Genomic DNA, 20373 nt, shown 5'->3' with positions numbered 1-20373 from the left:
CACACTTACACTTGGGTGCACTGACTAAAGGAATATAAATTGCTTGTGACTCCGTTCTGGAAAACCAGGCTTTGATAAAGCCAATTCAGACTCAGTTGCAGATACTTCACTATGATTTGAATCCACAATACTCTGGCTCTCACTGATTGGCCAATAATAACTCCCAGCCCAAGTGTCTCTGAGCCACTGTTTGGCATCTGATGGCTCAAACGGAGTGTAAATAGCAGTTGTTCCTGCTCTGGACAGAAATCCTGACATCTTCCCCTCCCCAATTGTTATAGGAGTAGATCTCCCTATCTAAACTGGCTGGAAATACAACAGCTGCTCACAGGCTGGATCCCACTGTTGATTGGCATGGAAACTTTGTTGTGCTCTCTTTCTGATCTGGGCCAGTTGACATGTCTTTGGGCAGCTTCCTGGGGGGAAGAGGCCAGGGCTTCTGTTGCTGCCAGACTTGGTCTGGACACCGGATCTGGCCACAGCCCAGCTGCTGCTCCTAACTTCTGAGCTCAAGCAGTGCACCAGCCTTAGCCTCCCTGGTAGCTGGGATGACAGGCTTGGGCACCATGTGTGGCCTATGTACCAGGCCTAGTGTTGTCATTACTCAATCATTTGTTCTCCTGGTCTTTTCATGTCACTCTGCATCAGTACATTTTTATGTATTTCTCTGGTTTCTCTGAAACCAGCTTTTTCACAGTGTACTACTATTATAGACTCTAATTTAGTCAGCCATTCCCCAACTGCTTTCTTTAAGACTTCAGACTTATGCTTTGTCAGACATTACTGAGTTCATTCTAAGACAAACAGGGGCAGCTAGGTGGTGCAGTGAATAGAGCACTGACCCTGAAGTCAGGAGGACCTGAGTTCAAATCTGGCCTCAGACCAAACACTTGGTATTTACTAGCTTTGTGACCCTGGGCAAGTCACTTAATCACAATTGCCTAAAAATAAAAGAAAAAGAAAAAGAAAGAAAACTAGGCTGCATGTACATGTTTAATTCTCTGAAAGCTTCTGGAACATACATGCAGAGATAAGCATGGGAGCTCATTGTGAAAATGAGCCCAGGGACAGATAAACAAAGGGGCTTTTAGATCTTCACAGTAATTCCCACTCGCCCCTCCCTCCCTTCCTGGCTCAGGATGCCTATGTCAGCCAAAATTAAAGCCTCCATATGTGTTAACCATAATATGAGAAGGGAATTTCTTAGTTGGATAGACTGTAAATACAAAAAGATAACAAAATGTCAAGGTGTCCATTGACATTATAGATGCAGGATTTCTGTGTTTCTTTTATCATTAACATGAATACATATCGCATAACATACCATCACTCATGTCTATAAACAACCAAAATAAGAAAAAGTTTCATCATTCAAGATAGCGTCCAGTTCAAAGCACGCTGCCCTTGGGAGTCATAAACAGAAGTATGCTGCGAATCGGTTTCATCCCGCCTTGTAGTCAGTTGCTGACACACAAAGGAGCATTTTGGTTGCACTCAGAGAGCAAAACAAAGCATGTCTGTTATGCGAGAGCATAATTTGATTCTCCAATTTTGAAACTTCCCTCAAAATTTGCTATCTTATTTAATTAGAAATATATCACATTATCACTTTATCTCATTACTTTGTCCAATCACTTCGTCCAGGAGACAGTCACCACCAGCTGCAAGGCCACTTCTAGCATTAGCAACTATGAGGACATCAGCATGGTCATGACAAACAACTCTGAACCAAGTCTTTAGAGAAACTCTGAGAAGACGTGCTAACCACGTGACAAAGGGAGGATGGACACTAGATGCAGAAAGTGGACTCTGACACTGTCTAGAGTTATTCTGCTTGCCTGTGCTTGTATATTATAGGCAATTTGTTTTCTTTATTTCTTCTCAATTTTTCATTCAGGAATGAAGCAAGAGCAATCGTTATGGGAAAAAAAAGTAGAGCATTGAATCACCTTTTTAAATGCACACAAAAAGAACAGAAGAAGGTATAGACAAGCAGGACAACTTGCAAAGACAGGGATGGACTTTATTATATTATTGTTTTCCCAAGTTGTATAAATGAGAGGTTCATAGCTTCACACAGAATCTTCTTTCTGTGTTCTGTTGCAGGTATGGAAATGTTCTTCTCTTAGTCTTTAAGTTCAGTATTGAAAATTTTTAACTGAAAAGGCACATGCACTTAGACACCTGCCACAGACACTCCTGTATCCAGCATGAAGTATGGGTATTAGAGAAAAGGTTTTGGGGTGGGCTGGCGATTATAGTAACAAAAGAATGTAACGGGGAAGCTTCCCCATGTGTTTATTTCTGAGCAAACAGGAAGCATGTGAAGTCAGGAAGTGGCAGTGAGGAAGAAGAGCATTCCAGGCACATGGGACAGAAGTGAAGGGGCATAGAGTCAGAGTCCTTCACGAGCAACAGAGAAAAGGCCAGTGTCACTAGGGTAGAGTGTGAGGAAATAGGAAAAGGAAGAATTCATCAAGGTCTGAAGGGCTTTAAAGGATTTTTATTAGCTTCTGCAGGTAATAAAGAGGGACTGCAGTGTCTGGAGCAGAAGAGGTGACATGGTGAGAGCTGCTGTCTCAGATGATCCATTTCACAGCTGAGTGCTGCATTGGCTGGAGTGGGGAGAGAATTGAGGCATGGAAACCGACCAGACAGTCATGACAAGAGTCCACCCTAGAGATGATGAGGGCCTGATACAAGGTGACATCTTTCTGAGTAGAGAAAACGAGATGAAAAAGGCACCTAAATAACCACTCGTCTCTTTTGGCCTCAGTTTCCCCAACTACAAAAAGAAAGGTTGAAATAAGCAATCCCTTTTTTTTTCCTTTTTAGCTTTTAGAAAGATATAACCGAAATACAGAAGAGAAAAAGAAACACATTCTCTCTCCCCACATCCAACAAAAACTCAAGGGACACATTCACCCCAGAACAACTAGTAAACCAGAGAATCTCCAAGGCGCCTCCATCTCCATTTTCATCTAAACCTGTGCCCTTAACTCTCTGAATTTTTTTGGTTCCTGGCCTTAGTTTTCTTTCTAACTCACCTCCTTTCTTTCTTTTTTCATTCTGTTCTTTGCATAGACACTTATCAACTCTTGGTTTGTAGACCGAGAGGCATCTGATCTCTCCTGGGAAGGTAGACAGGCCTCTACCTGTTTACAACCACACTTGGCCATCCGCTACAGCCATCACCATGTCCAGCCTAAGGCATGTACATTTAATACAGCAATAAAAAAGAAGTCCACATGAGGTCACATTTTCAAGGAAATACAGTTAGGCCACTCCCTCCATGTGCATATAACCACTCCTGGGGTCCTTCATTTCAGGCTGGACCAGCTCTGTTTTGCATGGTGATTTCCAAGGGACATTTCACAAACTCAGCCTGAGATACCAATATCTCCCATCATTCTACTTGTGAACTCAGAGCTCTCTGCCTCCAGCTCTGCAAGGGTCACCATGATCTCCCAGTCCTTGCTCCTCTGCATCCTACTGCTCTGGCCTCAAGGTAAGACTTCCAATGACCCCATACTTTGGCATCACTTTAGAGACAGAAGGAGTTTTCCAGTGGGCATCTCTGACACAGCCTGAGGGTAAGGCAGCTACTCTTGCATTCACTGTCTCTACACAGGATGCTTCATTCACTGCAATCTCTTTCTTCTTCTCCTTTAGAATCCCAGGCAGCCATTGAGGTGACCCAGTCCCCAGCCTCCCTGTCTGTGGCTGCAGGAGACCAAGTCACCATCAGCTGCAAGGCCAGTTCCAGTGTTAGCAAGTAGATGGCCTGGTACCAGCAGAAACCAGGACAGGCTCCCAAGCTCCTGATCTATGCTGCTTCCACCCTGCAGTCTGGGGTCCCTGCCCAGTTCAGTGGCAGTGGCCCTGGGACAGATTTCACCTTCACCATCAGTGCAGTGGAGGCTGAGGATGTGGCAGATTATTACTGTTCTCAGCATTATACTGCTTCATTCCCATAGTGTTTCAGGCCTGAACAAAAACCTCCCCAGGCTGCTCAGCCCTTCAGCAGTGGGCAGCAGCTGCTTCCCCAGAGTCACAGGCTTGGAGCAACCACTGCCCTCAAGAAAGAATTAGGCCCACTTCAGCCCTGCTTCAGGAGCCATTTCTTCCAGGGACCCTGGTTGAGATAGAAAGAGGAAGAAGAGAGAGAAAAAAGAAGGAAGACAAAGAATCTTCTGCCTGGTGTGCTTTAGCCAAGGATCACAAATCTTCCCATGGGTCTGCTTCTCATTCTTGCTCTGTCTCTGCTCCTAGTCCTAAATCCGGAAACCTGAGCTGGTTCTGAAGAGGAAACTATAGACGATGCAGTGGAAATGACCTGGACTCTCAGCTCTGGCTGCTTTTCCGCAGCCAGGACAGGCAAGGTGTATGGAACAGTCCCTAAAGTTCTTGAGGCAACCTCACCTATAGGATGGGTCCAGTCTTTCTCCTTACTCTGGGAACTCACTGGCAGTGTCCCATCATTCATGCCTGCCATCTGCAGGGATAGATGTTTGAAAACCTCATTGGAGGATAACTGACCTGCTATCCCTATTCCCATAGGGTCTGGATACTGCCTTCCCCATGAAGAAGGGCAGGGCCTGGACAGAGGAGCAGCAGCAATGGAGCCAGATCAGAAATGGGGTAGAAGAGTTAGCACTCATGACCACAAGCACAGAAGCAGTCAACAGGACCCAAACACTTAGATATAAACAAACACAGGCACACACACAAATACACAGGTGTGCACACACAGGCACATACACATATATACACACACAGGCACAGACACACATAGGCACACACATACATACACACCCATACACACACACATACACAAGCAGGCACACACACAAACCACACACACGTACACATACACATACACAACAAACATATATATATATATATATATATATATATATATATATATATATATATATATATATATATATATATATATATATATTATATATATATATATAGGTAACCAGGTTGAAGGTAACTAAGGGTTCTCAAATCCATAGGTGAATTACGGGGTGTCTACCCAAGGATGTGAAGGCTTCCCTGGGGGAATGGGCACATGAGAACAATCCGTTCCAATGGCCATGAAGGCAGGTGAAGCAGGATCTGTGGAGCTCTTAGACCTTGGTTAGACATCTAACAAGCCAAGGTCACCCACTGCATATCCAGCCATCACCAATGGACTGTGATCACTGTGGAGGGGAGAGAGAGGCTGACAACTTCCTTCAACTGTGCTGCACTTAAACGCAAATCACACAGGAATCAAATGACATCACCCATATCATTTTGCCATTTCTACCTGTCTCAGAGAACCGTGGTAACAGGAAAATGATGAACCAGCAACTGCAGATATACTGGGAGCTGTAGTCACAACCCTCCACCAAGAGACCCAGACCATAGGGTCATTTCTCACTGGAAGCAGCAGTGGGATTCAGCACCTTCCTGGGTGTCTAAGCAGCCTTTTTGAAGGACCACACTGTTTACCTCCTGGTGGGAGGAAGGGGCTATTAAAGGTGCCCTAAAAATTCTCAACTCATCCAACCCTGGCCTGTTACCATTACAGGAAGGGATCCCATCCTGTGGCTGAAGCATAAAAAAATGTACAAAAATGTCTGCAAAGATGATTCCACTTGCCATCAGTAAAAGGAATGTGTACACACTTAGGGACAACACCAAATCCAATACACCTGAAAGTCGAACGGCTCTTGTTGCCAGGGAACTCAGCAGGTATCCCATACAAATAGCAGCTATCAATTAAACTAATTCCTGGACCTGAGAGAAGAATCTTGTAAAAATTGGAGGGTCCAACAATAAAATGAGCTCTTCTACCTTTTACACTTATCAAACAGAGACTTTAATAATAGGAAAATTACTCCATTTTCCTTGCCATTATCCATAGAATTTATGTGCAAAATCCATTGAGAACTTTTCACCAAAACATGCTCAAAGCTTGAATTTCCATGAGAGATAAGTTGTATGCATCTACATAGACATTAATCATACCAATAGTAATCAGAGTAAGACAAGTAATAAAGATCTGTATAATTCTTACAGAAAATGGTCTAATTCTATTGCTTTTCTCAAAATTTATATTCTATTTAATTAGAAAATGCTCACATTACATCTTTGTCTCATTACTTTGTCTAATGATTTCCCCCTAAGCAGCATATCATCTCTATATTATTATTTGACAAAAAATATAGGTTAAAATTATAAGATATTCGTACTTGCTTCCTATTATAATAACTCAGAGATACTCCAGTATCACTCTATTATTTAACAGATTTACTATTGTATTTACAAGACTTCTTGATTATAAGAATTTGCTATAAAAGGAAAAAGAGGGACATAGTTTGAAAAATGTCCTATACGATCACAGAAGGGGAAAACGCCCTCAGCTGTGTTTGATTCCAGGCATGAGTCATATCTCACAGCTAATCATGTAGTCACAAGGAGTTAAAAACAAGGCTCAGGATTAACCAGTTGGGAATTTTCCTTTTCAGAAAGGAAATAGAACAATGAGGAAAAAGAGTTGGGAGGACCCTACCAAGACTCGGCCACCATCATCCCCAAAACTTTTCCCTGGTACACACATTCACCTTTAGCAGTGCCCAGACTGCAGCACATGCCTTTTTCTACCATTACCTTCAGGACAGTTCAGACAACTATCCCTGTAAGCAAAGCTTAAAACAATAGGAAATTACACTCCTTAGAATTTTTCCCTTAAATTACAACATTTCACTAACCACAACTTAGAGCTTGAATACCCTTTCTGATATTTTTCTGACACTTACTGTTTCATTTATCCTTTATGTGGATGGGGGATTAAGAAGCCAGAAAGAAAGGAAGTGCCCCTGACTCAGGATAGCTGTGCAAGATTAATATGGTCTTCTGGTTGCTGACACAGCAGGAAAATTTCAAATTCACTCAGAGACCATCCCAGAAGAAACTTGGCCTCTCGGTCCAGAAAGGCTTAAATTGTCTTCTCTGATTGGCCAGTCCACGTTTTTGGCCTTCATTGGGTACTGAACTGCTCAAGCAGGTCTCACATCCTATACACCAAATCTAAGCTCAGAAAACTCTAAGGCATCCCACAGACTTCAAGGAGTCAGAAGGCAATAACACCCCAAGGCACAGGTGACAGTTCCTGACCTTTTTCTTCTGCACACCCAACATTCCCATCTCCCACCTACTTCACTTTCTACTGGATAGCTCCCAGGCAGGCCCTCCCCTCTACCTTTTAGAATCCTCAGGGTCTTGCAAGTCTAGGCTTCTACCTGAGAAGGTGGTGTCACTTTCCCTCTGAAAATTACCTCACATTTCTTTGCAGATGCTTAGATAAGAATATGTTGAATATCCAGATGCAATGTATCCATAAAATCTACCACGGAGGAATCATGTAATAATTGCTTGTTGAATAAGTGATTGATTAACTGATTGATTGATTGAGAAGTCATAATTAAGAAGGGAGTATCAAGTCCTGAAATCACCCAGAGCCACAAGTAGAGAAGTAAAGCTTCTTTAATGGAGATCCTAGGGTAGCCAGCCTGCCCCCCTGGGGGATGTGCCATGAGTGCACAGCAAAAAGGATTTCCCAATCTTTTGAATCATGAAAAGTTCTTTTGCATTTAGGAAGGAAGAGGAGAAGCTAGCAAGCCCTAGTCATGAGATGCCAGACAGCCTGGCTGATCTGAGCAAGGAAATCTGCTTCATTCTCATTATTTTGTCCTTCATGCCATGAATCCTAACCCATGCAGTAAGAAGGTAAGGGGCCAAGCTGGCTCCAGCTGGTTTTGTCTACAGGGAAAGATTCCAAGGTGGGGGCTGGTTGTTGTTGTTTCTTCTTTATTCTTCTTTCTGAAAGAGCATCATTGACAAGATGAGGGGGTTGTCTTGACTTGCTAGTGAATTGGATTTAAGTGAGGCAGGGGCTGCGAAAAGACATCAGCCTCACTCTCCCCCTCTGACCCATCAGAGGCCTGTACTGAGACATAGGTGAAGATAATAGGCAAGATGGCCCTAGATGTAGTGGGAGAGAGGTCTTTCCCAGGTCTCAGTTTTTCATTTCTCTTTCTCAGGTTTCAGGAACCATTTTTTAGTCATCCTGATCTATGTCTTGCCACTGGACCCACATGACTTTACAGAAGAGAGTGAGGCTGGTTACTTTACACAGCCCTGCCTCACTTAAATCCAACTCCCTGGCAAGTCAAGGCATCACCTTCCTGATTTCATTGGTCCCCTTTAAGAATAAAGGAAACATCAGATGTAAATAACTGGAAAAATATCAGCTGCTCATGGGTATGCCTGGCCAATATAATCAAAATGACAACTTTAACCAAATGAATTTACTTGTTAATGCTGTTTCAATCAAACTACCAAAATAATAATTTTGTTCTGGAAGAACAAAAGATCCAGAATATCAAAGGAATTAAATGAAATGCAATGGAAGGTGGCCTAGGCGTACCAGATCTACAACTATTAAAAAGCAGCAGTCATCAAAACTACTTGGTATTGACAAAGAAATAGAGTGATAGATCACTGGAATAGGTTACTTACACAAGACGCAGTAGTCAATGACTATAGGGATCTACAATTTGATAAGCTCAAAGACTCCGCCTTTTGGGATGAGAACTAACTATTTGACAAAAACTGCTAGGAAAATGAAAATAGTATGGCAGAAATTAGGCACAGACCAACATCTTCCACACCATATCAAGATAAAGTCAAAATGGGTACATGATTTAGATATAAAGACTGATACTATAAGCAATTAGAAAGCAAGGAAAAGTTTACCTGTCACATCTATGGAGCAGGGAAGAATTTATGACAAAATAAGAAAATGAGAACGTTATGAAATGCAAAATGGTGATTGTGATTTTATTAATTTAAAAGTTTTGCACAAACAAACCCATACAACCAAGATTAGAAAGGAAGCAGAAAGCTGGGAAATAATTTTTACAGCCAGTATCTCTGATAAAGGCATCATTTCTAAAATGCAGAGAGAACTGAGACAAATTTATGAGAATACAAGTCATTCCCCAATTCACAAATACTCAAAGGATATGAACAGGCAGTTTTCAGACATAGAAATTATAGCTATCCATAGTCACATGAAAAAAAATGCTCTTAATCACTATGGATTAGAGAAACACACATTAAAAGAACTCTTAGGTACCATCTCACACCTGTTGTATTAGTTAACATGACAGAAGAGGAAAATGATAAATGCTGGAGAAGATGTGTAAAAATTAGAACACTAATGCACTGATGGTGGAGTAGTAAGCAGGTGGGAAAATGTAGAACTCAAAATCTTATAAAAGTGAATGTTGAAAAGTAAAAATAAATGTAGTTTTTAAAAAGAATGAAGTACAAACAACAATCTGTGAGGAGTAGTAGCTGCCCCACTGGGGACCCAACAGTTCAGTTCCAGCTGGGCAATGCTCCTTCCTTCTCTCTTTTCTTCCTCATTGCCTCCATGTGATGAGTCATATACTTATAAGCGGGTGCTCTGATCTTCATGCCCTGAATCCCAGCAGAAGGTGTAAGGAAGTCAGGCGATGACCTGGATCCAGCTGCTTTGGTCTACAGGGAAAGATTCCAAGATGTGGGCTGGTCGTTATTGTTTGTTGTTTATCCTTCTTTCTGCAAGACGACCAATGACATCGAGGGGGATGGGTTGACTTCCAAGTGAACTGGACCTAAGTGAGGCAGGGTGTGCCAAGACATCAGGGGAGGGAAGGAGAAGGTGTACTTTAATAAGAAAAAAGCAACTGAATAACCATTTTGCTTCTTTTGGCCTCAGTTTCCCCATCTACAAAAAAAAAATGTTAAACCAGCCGTCTTTTCTTTTTTTAACTTTCAGAAAGGTATAAGAGAAACACAGAAGAGAAGAATAAACATTTCTCCTCAACAACACAATGGACACATTCTCCTTACAACACCTAGTAGACCATAGAATCTCCAAGTTCCCCCCCAACACAAACACACACACACACACACACACACACACACACACACACTCACACACACACACACACACACACACCAGTTTCCATTCCATCTAAGCCTGGGTCCTTAACTCTCTATAAATTTTGTTACTTTCCTGGTCTTAGTTTTCTTTCTAACTCAGCTCCTTCCTCTCTTTCTTCATTCTGTTCTTTGCATAGACCCTTGTCAACTCTTGGCCTCTAAACCCAGAGCCTTCAGATCTTTCCTGGCAAGGTAGACAGGCTTCCCCTGCATATAACCACAACTGGCCACTTGCCACAGCCACCACCATCTCCTGCCTAAGGCAGGTGCATTTAAAACAGCAATAACAACATAGGCCATAGGAGGTGAAGCCTTCCAGGAAACACAATTGGGCCACTCCCTCCAACGTGAACATAACCACTCCTGCGGTCCTTCAGTTCAGGCTGGGCCAGCACTGTTTTGCATGGTGATATCCAAAGCACCTTCTCAAACCCAGCCTGAGATACAAATATCTCCCTTCTCTCTCCCTCTGAGCTGAAGCTCTCTGCCTGTAGCTCTACAAAGGTCACAATGCTCTCCCAGTTCTTGCTTCTCTGCATTCTACTGCTCGGGCCTCAAGGTAAGAGTTCCAATGAGCCATAATTTGGCATCACTTTAGAGACAGAAGGAGTTTTCCAGTGGGCATCTCTGACACAACCTGAGGGAAAGGGAACTACTCCTGGATTCACTGTCTCTACATAGGATTCTTCATTCATTTCAATCTCTTTCTTCTTCTCCTTTAGAATCCCAGGCAGCCATTGAGCTGACCCAGTCCCCAGCCTCCCTGTCTGTGGCTGCAGGAGATCAAGTCACCATCAGCTGCAAGGCCAGTTCCAGCATTAGCAAGTACATGGCATGGTATCAGCAGAAACCAGGACAGTCTCCCAGGCTCCTGATTTATTATGCTTCCACCCTGCAGTCTGGGGTCCCTGACCGGTTCAGTGGCAGTGGCTCTGGGACAGATTTCACCTTCACCATCAGTGCAGTGGAGGCTGAGGATGTGGCAGATTATTACTGTTCTCAGCATTATACTGATCCATTCCCACAGTGTTTCAGCCCTGAACAAAAACCTCCCCAGGCTGCTCAGCCCTTCAGCAGAGGGCAGCAGCTGCTTCCCCAGAGTCACAGGCTTGGGGCAACCACTGCCCTCGGGGGGAGAATGGGGCCTGCTTCAGCCCTGATGCAGGAGCCATTTGTCAAAGGGATGCTGGTTGAGGTAGAAAGACTTAGAAGAGAGAGAAAAAGGTGGAAGAGAAAGAATCTTCTGCCTGGCATGCTTTGGCTAAGGCCCACAAATCTTGCCATGGGAGCTGCCTCCAGGAGCTGATCTCATTCTCACACTACTCTCATAAGTGAAGACAATGTGATGGTCACGGATCCAGAGCAAGGGAGGTTTTTCCCAGCTCTGTTTTTCATTTCTCTTTCTCAGGTCTCAGAGGCCATCTCCGGTCAACCTGATCTGTATCTTGCTACTGGACTGAGATGGCTTTACAGAAGAGTGAGGCTAGTGACTTTGCACAGCCCTGCCTCACTTCAATCCAATTCACTTGCAAGTCAAGACATCATCACCCTTGTGTTATTGGTGTCTTCAAGAGTGAAGGATGAACAACAATCTGTGAATAGGAGTAACTGCCCCACTGGGAACCCAACTGTCCCGTTCCTGTGAGGCAACACTCATTCTTTCCTTCCTCCCTCCATTCCTTCCTTCCTCCTCATGGAGAATCATACACTTACATTTAGGGCCATTGACCAAAAGAATATAAATTGTTTGAAACTGAGCCCTGGAAGGCTTTCATTAAGCTCATTGAGATTGAAATGGAGCTGCTTCAATATACCATAAATCCAGATCACTCTGGCTCTCACTGATTGGCCAGTAGTAAGTCCCAGCCCAAGCCTCTCTGGGTCACTGTTTGAGGTTTGATGGCTGAAAGGGACTGTAAATAGCAATTGTTCCTGCTCTGGACAGAGCTCTGAGGCTCTTCCCCTCCCAAATTATTTTGAGTCTAGATCTCCCCATCTCACCTGGCTGAAAATATAACAGCTGCTCACGGGCTGGATCTCAGAGTTGATTGGCATGGAAACTTTGATATGCTCTCTTTCTGATCTGGGCCAGCTGGCATATTTTGAGGCAGCCTCCCAGGGGAGGAGACCAGGGCTTCTCTTGGTGCCAGACTCAATCGGGACACCTGATCTGGCCTTAGGCTAGCTGCAGCTCCTAACTTCTGAGCTCAAGCAATGCACCAGCCTCAGCCTCCCTGGTAGCAGGGATGACGGGCTTGGGCCACCATGCCTGACCTAGGTACCAGGCCTAGTGTTCTCATTACTCAATCATTTGTTCTCCTGGTCTTTTCCTGTCACTCTGCATCAGTACATTTTTATAAATTTCTATGGTTTCTCTAAAACCTTCTTTTTCACCATGTACTACTACTGTAGACCATAATTTAGTCAGCCATTCCCCAACTGCTTTTTTTAAGACTTCAGATTTATGCTTTGTCAGCCATTACTGAGTTCATTCTAAGAAAGACAAACAGGGGCAGCTAGGTGACACAGTGGATAGAGCACCGACCCTGAAGTCAGGAGGACCTGAGATCGAACCTCCCCTCAGACCAAACTTTTGACATTTACTAATTGTGTGACCCTGGGCAAGTCACTTAACTTCAATTGCCTAAAAAAAGAAAAAAGGAAAAGGAAAAAAAGAAAGAGAGACAAAATCAGGCTGCATGTATACATTTTTTTTTTTTGTCTCAAAGCTTCTGGAACATGCATACAGAAATAAGCATAGGAGCTCATTGTGACAATGAGCTCAAGGACAGATAAACAAAGGGGCTCTTAGATCTTCAGAGGAATTCCCTCTCAACCCTCCCTCCCTGCCTGCCTCAGGATGCCTGCCTATGTCAGCCAATATGAAAGTCTCCATATGGGTTAACCATGATATGAGGAAGGAATTTCTTAATTGCATAGAATGTAAATACAATAAAATAATAGAATGTCAAGTGTCCATTGACATTATCGATCCAGGATTCCTGTGTTTCTTTTATCATTAACATGCATACCTATCACATGACGTAGAATAACAAGTGTCCATATAATATCAAAGTAAGAAAAAGTCTCATCATTCAACACAGCAACCAGTTGAAAGCATCCTGTCCTTGGGAGTCATAAACAGAAGAATGTTCAGGATCAGTTTCATCCAGTCCCATAGTTAGTTGCTGACACAGGAAGGAGCATTTTGGTTGCACTCAGAGAGCTAAACAAAGCATGTCTGTTATGCCAGAGCACGCAAAGCATTATGGTAGGTTAAGGTCAGAGCTGGCCAAAAATGTCTTTCTCCTCATTGTCCAATATACGTTTTAGGACTTTCTCACTTCTTGGGGGGGCTCAAAAATGGTTCACATCCCCTTCCTTTTGGTCAAAGGTGTGCCCAACAGTGCCAACTGCAGGCCAACGCAATCATGGGAAAGACTTCACTTTTCCTCAGGAAGTGGAAAGAGATGTCCACTTGTAGCTGCTGCCATCAGATGACCCAGGAGTCCACATCCACAAGGTGGCAGCTGTGGGACTACTCAGAAAGACCTGACAGGCTCTTAGAACACATATCAGTTGCCAATTGAGAATAAATAGCAGAACATAGGTCCTTGGTTAAACGCACACAAACATGGTTCAGTTTCCCAGCACACAACACTAGGTTCCAACAATATAACAAAGTTTTTCCCACAATGCCCATAATTGCATCATTACCTTAAGTCAGGAATAGATTAACCACTCAGAGGATTCACAATAGACTAGTTTTGGTAAGGGAAATTGGCATGTCACCAAGGTAACCAAGAAAAATATAAACACAAACCACACAAAGCAATATGATCGTTATTACCAATGTTAACTAACATTACATCTGTTTGTATCCCAGTAATCTATTCTCAATGTCCATTTAATCAGCACCTTTTAAGTCCCAGATGTCTCATATAGTTACCCGGTCTCTAGAAATCTTTTGTTGGACAACAGGTTTTATTCTCAGGACAGTTCTCAAACAGAATTCTGCTTCCCTGGTTCAGATCTAGAAGTTTCTAGATAATTCTGACTTAGTATAAGTTAGTACAATCCCTTAAATTTGGTTCTCCAATTTGGAAACTTCAGAGAATTTCACTTTATATACTATTTGCTGTTTCTGTCCTTACCTAAATCCTGTATCTAGAATAAGAATCTTTTAAATTTGAGGGTCCAATCATAAAATGAGTTCTTCTGCCTTTCAAAATTATCAGATAGATACTTTAATAATGGAAAATACAAATGTGAAAAGTTATTGCCAAAGCATTCCTAAAGCCTGGATTTCCATGATAGTTAAATTTTGGATGCAAATCATAGAGACCTGTATATAATTTTTAGAGGAAACAGTTTAATCTTGTTGCTTTTCTCCAAAATTTGCTATCCTCTTTAATTAGAAATATATCACATCATACCTTTGTCTTCTTACTTTGCCCAATCACTTCCTCCAGGACACAGCCATCACCAGCTGCAAGGCCAGTTCCAGCATTGGCAAGTATGAGGACATCAGCATGGTCAAGAAAAACAACTCTGAACCACGTCTTTAGAGAAACTCTGAGAAGACGTGCTAACCACCTGACAAAGGGAGGATGGACACCAGATGCAGAAAGTGGACTCTGACACTGTCTAGAGTTATTCTGCTTGACTGTGCTTGTATGTCACAGGGGATGTGTTTTCTTTATTTCTTCTCACTTTTTAATTCAGGAATGAGGGAAGAGCAATCATGAGGGAAGAAAATAGTAGAGCATCGAATCATCTGCTGAAATGCACAAGAAAGAACAGAAAGAAGTATAGATAAGCATGACAGTTTACAGTGACAGTAATGCCCTTTATTGCACTTCTGCAAGCTGTGTGAAAGAGAGGTTCATAGTTTCACACAGAATCCTCTGTCTGTGTTCTGCTGCAGGTATGGAAATGTTCTTCTCTTAGTGTTTAAGTTCAATATTAAAAATTTTAAACTGAAAAGGCACACTGAGTCAGATATCTGCCACAGACACTCCTCTGTCCAGCATGAGGTATGGGCATTACAGAAAAGACTTCTTGGGGAGATCATACTACAAGAAAATGTAGCGGGAAGCTTCCCAACATGTTTGTTTCAGAGCAAACATGAAGGACATGAAGCCAGGAAGCAGCAGTGAGGAAGAAGAGCATTCCAGGCACATGGGATGGCACTGAAGGGGCACAGAGACAGAGGAGGGTCCTTTATGAGAAACAGAGAGAAGACCAGTGTCACGAGATCATGGGGTGCTTGGAAGGGGGTAGAGTGTGAGGAAATAGGAAAGGGAGGAATTGGCCAAGGTCTGAATGGATTTAAAGGATTTTTTATTCCATCCTGCAGGTAATACAGAAGAACTGCAGTTTCTGGAGTAGAGGAGGTGACATGGAGAGAGCTGTTGTCTCAGATGATCCATTTCACAGCTGAGTGCAGCATTGGCTGGAGTGGGGAGAAAGTGGAGGCATGGAAACCAACCAGACAGTCATGGCAAGAGTCCACCCTAGAGATGATGAGGGCCTGATACAAGGTGACAGCTTTCTGAGTAGAGAAAACAAGATGAAAAAAGGCACCTGAATGACCACTCACCCCTTTTGGCCTCAGTTTCCCCAACTACAAAAAGAAAGGTTGAAACAAGCAGTCCCTTTTTTTTTCTTTTTAGCTTTCAGAAAGATGTAACCGAAATACAGAAGAGAAAAATAAACTTATTCTCTCTCCCCACATCCAACAAAGTCAAGGGACACATTCACCGCACAACACCTGGTAAACACACATTAAAAGAACTCTCAGGTACCACCTCACATCTATGAGATTTGCTAACATGACAAAAGAGAAAAATGATAAATGCTGTAGAAAATGTGTAAAAAATAGATCACCAATGCATTGTTGGTTCAATTGTAAACTGGTGCAAAAATTCAGAACTCAAAATCTTACAAAAGTGAATGTTGAAAACTAAAAATATATATATTTTTAAAAATAATGAAGTTCAAACAACAATCCTTGAGGAGTAGTAGCTGCCCACCAAGGACCCAACTGTTCAATTTCAGCTGGGCAATGCTACTTTCTTCTCTTTCCTTCCTCATTTCTTCCATATGAGTCATCTTCTTACAAATGGGTGCTCTCACCTTCATGCCCTGAATCCTAAGACAAGGGGTAAGAATGTCACGGACCAACCTGGCTCCAGCTGGTTGTTTACAGGGAAGGATTCCAAGGTGGGGGCTGGTTGTTGTTTATCCTTCTTGCTGGAAGAGGACCAATGACATCAGGAGGGGATAGCTTGAGTTGCAAGTGGACTGCACCTAAGTGAGGCAGGGCTGTGCTAAGACATCAGTGGAGGAAAGCAGAAAATGTACTTTAATAGGAAAAAAGCAACTGAATAACCATTTTGCTCCTTTTCACCTCAGTTTCCCCATCTACAAAAAAAAAAAAAGGTTAAGACCAGAAATCTTTTTTTTTTCTTTTCAGCTTTCAGAAAGATATAACAGAAATGCAGAAGAGAAGAATAAACGTTTCTCTCAACAACACAAGGCACTCATTCTCCTAACAACACCTAGTAGACCATAGCATCTCTGAGTCCCTCCTCCTCTCCCCCTAGCCCCCATCTCCATTTCATCTAAGCCTGGGCCCTTCACTCTCTATAAATTTTGTTGATTCCCTGGTCTTAGTTTTCTTTCTACCTGAGCTCCTTCCTCTCTTTCTTCATTCTGTGCTTTGCATAGACGCTTATCAACTCTTGGTCTCTAGACTCAGAGCTATCTCATCACCCCTGGGAAAGTAGACAGGCTTCCCCTGCTTAAACACAATAGGACACCTGCCACAGCCACCACCATGTCCAGTCTAGGGCAGATGCATTTAATACAGCAATAAAAAAAAAAAAAGGCCACATGAGGTCACACCTTCCAAGAAATACAATTGGGTCACGCCCTCCATGTGCATATAACCACTTCTGGGGTTCTTCAGTTCAAGCCGGCCCAGCACTGTTTTGCATGGTGATATCCAAGGGACTTTTCACAGACCCAGCCCGAGACACAGATATCTCCCATCAGTCTCCCTCTAAGCTCAGAGCTCTCTGCCGCAACTCTGCAGGGTCACCATGCTCTCCCAGTCCTTGCTCCTCTGGCTGCTACTGCTCTGGCCTCAGGTAAGACTTCCAATGAGCCATAGTTTGGCACCACTTTAGAGACAGAAGTTTTCCAGTGGGCATCTCTGACTCAGTCTGAGGGTGAGGGAACTACTCCTGCATTCACTGTCTCTACACAAGATTCTTCATTCACTGAACTCTCTTTCTTCTTCTCCTTTAGAATCCCAGGCAGCCATTGAGGTGACCCAGTCCCCAGCCTCCCTGTCTGTGGCTCTAGGAGACCAAGTCACCATCAGCTGCAAGGCCAGTTCCAGCATTAGCAAGTGGATGGCCTGGTTCCAGCACAAACCAGGACACTCTCCCAAACAACTGATCTATGATGCTTCCACTCTGAACTCTGGGGTCCCTGCCCGGTTCAGTGGCAGTGGCTCTGGGAACAGACTTCACCTTCACCATCAGTGCAGTGGAGGCTGAGGATGTGGCAGATTATTACTGTTTTCAAGGTTACAGTGATCCATTCCCACAGTGTTTCAGCCCTGAACAAAAACCTCCCCAGGCTGCTCAGCCCTTCAGCAGGGGCAGCAGCTGCTTCCACAGTCACAGGCTTGGGGCAACCACTGCCCTCAGGGAGAATGGGCCCACAGCCCTGCTGTAGGAGCATTTGTACCAGGGACCCTGGTTGAGGTAGAAAGAGTAAGAAGAGAGAGAAAAAGGAGGAAGAAAAATAATCTTCTGCCTCCTATGCCTTAGCCAGGGACCACAAACCTTGCCATGGGGACTGCTTCCAGGAGCTGCCCTCATTCTTACTCTGCCCTCTAGGTGAAGACAATGTGATGGCCATGAATCCAATGGAAGAGAGGTATTTCCTAGGTCTCAGGTTTTCACTTCTCTTTCTCTGGTCTCAGAGGTCATCTCCAGTCATCCTGATATCTTACTACTGGACTCAGATGGCTCTGGAGCAGAGAGTGAGACTGCGACTTTGCACAGCCTTGCCTCACTTAAATCCAATTCACTTCCAAGTCAAAACATCACCTTCCTGATGTCAATAGTCTCTTCAAGAACAAAGGATGAGCAACCATCTGTGAAGAGGCATAGCTGCCCCACTGGGAAGATGTGTAACAATTAGAACACTAATGCATTGTTAGTGGAGTTTTAAACTGGTCCAAAAATTTAGTACTCAATAACTCATTAAAGTGAATGTGGAAAACGAAAAACAAATAATTTTAAAAAAAATAATGAAGGACAAACACAACTGTGAAGAGAGTAGCTGCCACATGGGCCACAACTGTGTAGCTCCAGTTAGGCAATGCTTCTTCCTTCATTCCTTCCTTTCTTTCATTTTTTTTAGGGCAATTGGGGTTAAGTGACTTGCCCAGGGTCACACAGATAGTAAGTGTCAAGTGTTTGGTCTAAGGCTGGATTTGAACTCAGATCCTCCCATCTCAAGGCCAGTGTTCTATCTACTGTGCCACCCAGCTGTACCTCATTTCTTCCTTTCTTCCTCAATTTCTTTCTTACTCCCTTCCTCCCCATGGGGAATCACACACTTGCATTTGGGGGCTCTCACCAAAGGAATATAAATTGCTTCAGACTGAGCTCTGGAAAACCAGGCTTTGATAAAGTCCATTCAGACATGTATGTAATTCTTAGAGGAAACAGTCGAATCTTGTTGCTTTTCTCTCAAAATTGGCCATCCTATTTAATTAGAAATGTATCACAATTACACCTCGGTCTTTTTACTTTGTCCGATCACTTCCTACCTAGGAGGACGTTATCCATATGTGAATTGGATTTAAGTGAGGCAGGGTTGTGCAAAGACATCGGTCTCCCTCTCTCCTTCAGGCTCATCAGAGGCCAGTAGTAACACATAGATCAAGATGATAAGCAAGATGGCCCCAGATGCAGTGGGACAGAGCTCATTCCCAGGTCTCAGTTTTCATTTTCTTTCTCAGGTTTCAGTGACCATCTACAGTCATCCTGTCTTGCCACTGGACCCAGACATCCTGATCTATGTCTTGCCCCTGGACCCAGATAGCTCTGGAGGTGAGAGTGTGACTGGTTCCTTTGCACAGCCCTGCATCACTTAAATCCAGTTTACTTGTAAGGCAAGACATCACCTTCCTGATGTCACTGATCCTCTTGAAGAATGAGGGAGAAATCAGATCTAAATAATGGGGAAAATATCAGTTGCTCATGGGTAGACCAGGCTAACATAGTAAAAATATCAACTCTACTCAAATTAACTTACTTATTCACTGCCATATCAGTTACAAAATCATTTTACAGAGCTAGAAAATATAAAAACAAAATTCATCTGGAAGAACAAAGAGTCCAGAACATCAAGGGAATTAATTGAAAGAAATGCAAGGGAAGGTGGCCTAGCCATACAAGATCTGAAACTGTATGTGAAGGCAGCAATCATCAAAATTTCTTGGTACTCACTAAAAAATACAGTGGTAGATCAGCGGGATAAGTTATGTACCCATGACACAGGAGGCAATGACTATAGTAATCTACTGTTGGATGAACCCAAAGACTCCAGCTTCTGGAATAAGAACTCACTCTTTGACAACAGCTGCTGGGAAAACAGGAAGACCATGTGGCAGAAACTAGGCCGAGACCAACATCTTACACCATATACCAAGATATGTTCGAAATGGGTGCACGATGTAGACATAAAGGGTGAAACTAGGAGCACTTAGGAGAACAAGGAATAATTTACGTGCTAGAGCTATGGAGAATGGAAGAATGAATGACCAAACAAAAGAGGGAAACATTATGAAATGCAAAATGGAAAATTTTGATTACATTTAGTTAAAAAGCTTTTGGAAAAAGGTAATGCAAGCAAGATTACAAGGGAAGCAGAAAGCTGGGAAACAATTTTAGAAGCCAATATCTGTGATAAAAGCCTCATTTCTCAAACATATACAGAACTGTGTCAAACCGATAAAATACAAGTCATTCTCCAATTCATAAATGGTCAAAGAATATGAACAGTAAGTTTTCAGATGAAGAAATTAAAGCTAAGTATAGTATATAAAAAAATGCTCTAAATCATTATTGATTACAGAAATGCAATTAAAAAAAACTCTGAAGAAGCACCCACACCTATCAGATTGGCTAACATGACAAAACAAGAAAATTATAAATGTTAGAGAAGATGTAGGAAACGTGGAATACTAATACATTGTTGGTGGAGTTGTGAACTGATTGAAAAATTTAGAGGTCAAAA

General features: G+C 42.9%; 1 long non-coding RNA gene and 1 pseudogene across 2 annotated transcripts in view; one reads left to right on the top strand and one right to left on the bottom strand.

Annotated features, from left to right (window-relative positions):
* The first annotated feature begins 9855 nt into the window (after positions 1-9855).
* LOC110192420 (immunoglobulin kappa variable 1-8 pseudogene) overlaps positions 9856-20373 on the top strand; it is a 37528-nt pseudogene continuing 27010 nt past the window's right edge. The window contains exon 1 of the transcript XR_013484393.1: positions 9856-10606. The product of XR_013484393.1 is annotated as an immunoglobulin kappa variable 1-8 pseudogene (transcript). The remainder of the gene's footprint in view (positions 10607-20373) is intronic.
* Positions 15374-16932, bottom strand: LOC144455756 (uncharacterized). Its single transcript, XR_013484486.1, has 2 exons — positions 16235-16932; positions 15374-15601 (listed from the first exon to the last, which is right to left on the bottom strand). It is a non-coding gene; the product is annotated as an uncharacterized LOC144455756 (long non-coding RNA).

The sequence above is a fragment of the Phascolarctos cinereus genome, unplaced genomic scaffold (genome assembly GCF_003287225.1).
Source record: "Phascolarctos cinereus isolate Bilbo 61053 unplaced genomic scaffold, phaCin_HiC Scaffold_2;HRSCAF=192, whole genome shotgun sequence".
Classification (NCBI taxonomy): Eukaryota; Metazoa; Chordata; class Mammalia; order Diprotodontia; family Phascolarctidae; genus Phascolarctos; species Phascolarctos cinereus.
The sequence above is the reverse complement of the archived record's forward strand: the minus strand, read 5'-3'. Positions and strand labels throughout refer to the sequence as shown.